The sequence below is a fragment of the Bos taurus genome, chromosome 23 (genome assembly GCF_002263795.3).
Source record: "Bos taurus isolate L1 Dominette 01449 registration number 42190680 breed Hereford chromosome 23, ARS-UCD2.0, whole genome shotgun sequence".
In the NCBI taxonomy this organism is placed as follows: Eukaryota; Metazoa; Chordata; class Mammalia; order Artiodactyla; family Bovidae; genus Bos; species Bos taurus.
This window is the reverse complement of record NC_037350.1, coordinates 37,981,574-37,987,573: the sequence shown is the minus strand read 5'-3', so window position 1 is coordinate 37,987,573 and position 6,000 is coordinate 37,981,574.

Below are 6,000 nucleotides of genomic sequence, written 5' to 3'. Positions count from 1 at the left end.
GGGGTGCAAGTTTGTCCACAGAATTCTAATACAATTCCCTTTTATGTCTTTCTGCAGTTATTGACATATCTAAATTCTTACTATTTTAAAAATGCCACACTTTAAACTGTCGGAACAGGTAACATACATCTTTTAAACCGTTTCTATATGACAATTTACATTTCATCTCTAATTACTTCTCAAAAGAAGGTCAGCAGTAGTGAATTCCCCTCTTTATTTCTAAACCAAGAGTATTTAATCTTTGTTCCCCAACAGTTTATGATGGTAGACTACCTTGCACCTCTCACACTGCACGCTGGTTTCGTTACCTATTAACAGTCACATCAGCATCGCTTTGCTCCTCGAATTCAAGCCAGACGTGCCAACTCCCTAGTTCCGAGCCTGCTAGATTCTCTTTCTTACCCACCTTTCAGTTGTGCTGATTGTCAAGCTCCATTAAGTAAGTTATTATTATGTAAATGTTATAGTGTGCCAGATCAGCTATTCATCACAATTGCCAACAACTCCATAGATCAGTCAGAAAAATGGTGACATATAGAAAATTAATCGTGTTTTCCACAGAATAAAACTGAAACTTCAACATGTAGAAAGAAAATTCAGTCTATACTCTCTTTCCCTGAGAGAGTACTATTGGTCTGGGAGTACAGATCAGAGGGAGAGATCATTATAGACTCTTAGAGTTGGAGGGACTAGTGAATATCTTCTAATATACAGTTTCCTACTGGGCCACCTAATGTAGTTTAGCAGACAAATTCACTGTCAAAGTATAATTGTCGGAAAGTTAAAACCATGGCCCTCATACAAATGCAAAATGGATCGGTGTTAAAAATGTATCCAGCTAATTGAGTTTAACCATTAAAATGGTAAAACTGATCAAAATGAAAATAAGAAGAATAGATATATTACTAGGAAAAAAGTTTAAGTAAGTTTGCTGAAATAGAGGGAGAAAACTGGCTAATGGTCTATAGAGTTATAAATAGTTACTCTCTTGCGCCAGGTTTTAGCTGTTTTCCTTGCTGCACTGGAGTCTTTAATTGCAGCATTTGAACTCTTAGTTGGGGCAGGTGGGATCTAGTTCCCTGACCAGGGATCAGACCTCAGCCCCCTGCATTGGGAGTGCAGAGTATTAGCCCCTGGACCACCAGGGAAGTCACCCATGGAGTTATAAAATCAAAACCTTTGGAATTATCCTTTCTACTGGGCAACAGTTAACTTGTATCTCTCCCTGAATAGCTTTACAAGCTATCATGTGCTGCCCAGTGTCTGAACCTTTCATTAACAATAACAGCAAAGTCAAACATAGATATACACCTTAGATAATTAAGTAATGTTGGGGTGAACCTGTTTTTTAAAGCCTCAGTTTTAACATTAAAAGAACATGTCTCCTAACTTTTTGCTTTATTTCCAAACATTAAATAACAAAAATAATAAATTTCTAGTTTATTCAGCTGAATAGTGTTCTGCCCCACCAAAGACTGTGGTTTAGTCACTCAGTCGTATCCAACTCTTTAGCACCCCATAGATTGTAACCCAGCAGGCTCCTCTGCCCATAGGATTTCCCAGGGAAGAATACTAGAGTAGGTTGCCATTTCCTTCTCCGGGAGCTCTTCCCGGACCAGGGATTGAACCTGTGTCTCCTGCGTTGGCAGGCAGATTCTGTACCACTGAGCCACCAGAGAAACCCCCACAAAAGATGCACATGCCCTATTCCCAAGAACCTGTAAATATGTTCATCTTACAGGGCAAAAGGGGCCTGGCAGTGTGATTAAGTTAAGGACTTTGAGATGGAAGATAATTGTGGATTATCTGGGCAGCCCCAATGTAATCATGAAGATCTTTATAAAGGGAACGCAAGAGGGTGAAAGGCAGAAAAAGATGTGAACACAGAGGCCAGGGTTGGAGTACTGAGCTATGCAGATGGGAGCCAAGGAATGCAGGCAGTATCTAGCAGCTGGAAAAGGCAAGGTACTGGCTTCTCCCCTAGAACCTTCAGAAGCAAAGTAGCCCTACCAACCCACTTTGGACCTCTGACCTCCAGAACATCATATGTTTGGATTGTTTCACGCCTTTAGGCTTTGATAATTTGTTATAGCAGCCTGAGAAAACTAATGCAGGGCTCCAAAGGAGAGCTCGCATAGCATCTGACATATGAGACTTGGTAGAAAAAGGGCAAAATCTAGAAGTCCACCTCTTTTCTTTTGTAGTTTGCCCACCTACAAATTAATGGATCCACAATAGAGAAAAGGCTTAAAAATTTTAAAGCAATTAAGGTCAAGAAACTATTTTAATGAGTTAAAAAAACTATCTGGGGAACTTCCCTGGTGGTCCAATGGCTAAGACTCTGCCCTCCCCAATGGAGGGAGCCTGGGTTCGATCCCTAGTTGGTGAACTGGATCTCACATGTCACAGCTAAATATCGCACATGCCTTAATGACAACTGAAGATCCTGTGTCACAGCTAAAACCTGCTGCCATCAAATAGATAAATTCATTAAAAAAAAGCAATCTGGCTGATCAAAACTAAACAAATCAACACACCAAAAATCCCACCTTGTTGTTTGCAAGTTTAAACAAGAAAACCAAAACATCTCATTATGCCCACTGACGTTATGACTGCATGATTAATGCAGTGACTCATAGACTCAGTAAATGTGCTGAAGTCTTTACCTCTTTTAACTGGCTCCCTAAACTTTGTTACAGAGAAGGCAATGGCACCCCACTCCAGTACTCTTGCCTGGAAAATCCCATGGATGGAGGAGCCTGGTAGGCTGCAGTCCATGGGGTCGCTAAGAGTTGGACACGACTGAGCAACTTCGCTTTCACTTTTCACTTTCATGCATTGGAGAAGGAAATGGCAACCCACTCCAGTATTCTTGCCTGGAGAATCCCAGGGATGGGGGAGCCTGTTGGCTGCCATCTATGGGGTCGCACAGAGTTGGACATGACTGAAGTGACTTAGCATAGCATAGCATAAACTTTGTTATATTACTATACTCAATTTTCTATTAATATAGCCATAATTTAGAGTTTGTTGCTTGAAACCCTCTTTGATATGGATTTCTAATAGTGACTAAACCTAATTTTCAAGTCTTACCCAAGTTTCTCTTTTGTTTTGATTCTTATTAGAGGTACAGTTGCTTTACAATGTTGTGTTACTCTCTGCTGTAACAACAAAGTGAATCAGCTATATGTATACATCTACCCCCTTCCTCTTGAACGTCCTTTCCCCATCACCCCATCCCGCCCCATCTAGGTCATCACAGAGCACTGGGTTGAGCTCGCTGTGCCACAGAACAGCTTCCCACTAGCTATCTGTTTTACACATGGCAGTGCACATACATCAGTCTCAGTATCCCAGTTCATAAATCCAGATTCCTCACTTCTCTGAACTACACATCTGATCAGCAAGTTTTGGGAATGAGTGGTCCGTACTTGTCACTGCCCTCTATAGCACCCTTCAGAGTGTTCCTATTGCTAACTACTCACATAAAGCTGTCCACGACAGGGCGTGATGGGCCCCGTCTTGCCACTCCAACCTATCTCCTCGGCCTCACACTCCAGCCTGGAACCCACCGAACCTCTCTACCAGGAGAACACACGTTGCCCTCCACCCACAACCGACAGGAACCATCTCTTCGGACCCAGGCTTGACATGGCCCTCCTCCACAAGCTTGCCCTGTGCTTCCAAATCGGAGACAGAGCCCCACTGCATGCTCCAGAGCACCTCCTTCTTCCCCATTACAGTCTATGTCTGTTTCTTGGCTGTAAGACTTGCTGAAAGTGGGGACAGGGTCTACCAGTTCGCCCTTCGTCGGGTTCTAAACACTTGCTTCAGTATCTGTGCTTCTCTCATCCAGACTACTAATCGTCAGCAGACCAGGAACGATGTCCGGACAACACTCTGAGTAGCACTGGCCAGAGGAGTAGTGGTGACAGTGGTGTACAGATGAGCAGGAGGATAGACAGGCTGGAGGCAGGGCTATTTTGAGAACACTTGCCAGGCCTGAACCTGAGTAGGAGAGCTACAGACATGGGAGAGATGGCACAGATGTGCACGAGAGCATAAGAGAAATCTGCTATTGCAAAGCAGCCGTATGGGCACCCAGTGGCACTCATGGCAAAGAACCTGCCTGCCAATGCAGGAGATGCAGGTTCAGTCCCTGGGTTGGGAAGATCCCCTGGAGGATGTGCCCACTGGCACATTTTTGCCTGGAGAATCCCCTGGACAGAGGAGCCTGGGGGGCTACAGTCGATAGGGTTGCACAGAGTCAGACACGACTGAGCACACACGTAGGCAACAACATGTGCTTCCCTGGTGGTTCAGCAGTAAAGAATCTGCCCACACTGCAGGAGGTACGGGTTCCACTCCTGTCAGGAAGATGCCCTGGAGAAGAGCACGGCAACCCACTCCAGTCTTCTTGCCTGGAAAATCCCACGGACAGAGAAGCCTGACAGGCTACAGTCCGTGGGTTTGCAAGAGAGTCAGACACGACTGAGCAACTAAAACAACTACTTTTATGTAGAGCATGTAAATGTCTTCTTTCTAATGATTAGAAGTTTTTGCCTGGCTTTGGTGCTAGTGATAAAGAACTTGCCTGCCAATGCAGGAGACTTTTAAGAGATGTGGGTTCGATCCCTGAGTCGGGAAGATCCCCTGGAGGCAGGCATAACAACCCACTCCAGTATTCTTGCCTGGAGAATCCCCATAGACAGAGGAGCCTGGCAGGCTATAGCCCATGGGGTCCCAAGGAGCCAGTCACGACTGAGCACACAGGCACATGGGCAGCAGAATTAGGTACTTAAGAGGAATGTGACTGCCTCTTCAAGTTAAATCTTGATGATATTACTATAGTAAAGAATGACCACTCCTCCGATAAATGCTGCATCATCAACATTCTTAATGGTACAGGGAATGAAAGTAATGGGAGAAAGCATGAAAGAAAAAGATTTGGAATAGACCGGATTTTCTGCCATTCGGAGAACTGTCAGGAATCAGATTTCCCTATTGGTGAGTCAAATAAAAAAGACTTTGATGAAAGGACTACTTAAAAAAAATGTGGTCCCCAGGAAGAAATAGAAAATCTTAACAGACCCATCACAAGCACGGAAATTGAAACTGTAATCAAAAATCTTCCAGCAAATAAAAGCCCAGGTCCAGACGGCTTCACAGCTGAATTCTACCAAAAATTTAGAGAAGAGCTAACACCTATCCTGCTCAAACTCTTCCAGAAAATTGCAGAGGAAGGTAAACTTCCAAACTCATTCTATGAGGCCACCATCACCCTAATACCAAAACCTGACAAAGATCCCACAAAAAACGAAAACTACAGGCCAATATCACTGATGAACATAGATGCAAAAATCCTTAAAAAAATTCTAGCAATCAGAATCCAACAACACATTAAAAAGATCATACACCATGACCAAGTGGGCTTTATCCCAGGGATGCAAGGATTCTTCAATATCCGCAAATCAATCAATGTAATACACCACATTAACAAATTGAAAAATAAAAACCATATGATTATCTCAATAGATGCAGAGAAAGCCTTTGACAAAATTCAACACCCATTTATGATAAAAACTCTCCAGAAAGCAGGAACAGAAGGAACATACCTCAACATAATAAAAGCTATATATGACAAACCCACAGCAAACATTATCCTCAATGGTGAAAAATTGAAAGCATTTCCTCTAAAGTCAGGAACAAGACAAGGGCGCCCACTTTCACCATTACTATTCAACATAGTTTTGGAAGTTTTGGCCACAGCAATCAGAGCAGAAAAAGAAATAAAAGGAATCCAAATTGGAAAAGAAGAAGTAAAACTCTCACTATTTGCAGATGACATGATCCTCTACATAGAAAACCCTAAAGACTCCACCAGAAAATTACTAGAACTAATCAATGACTATAGTAAAGTTGCAGGATATAAAATCAACACACAGAAATCCCTTGCATTCCTATACACTAATAATGAGAAAACAGAAAGAGAAATTAAGG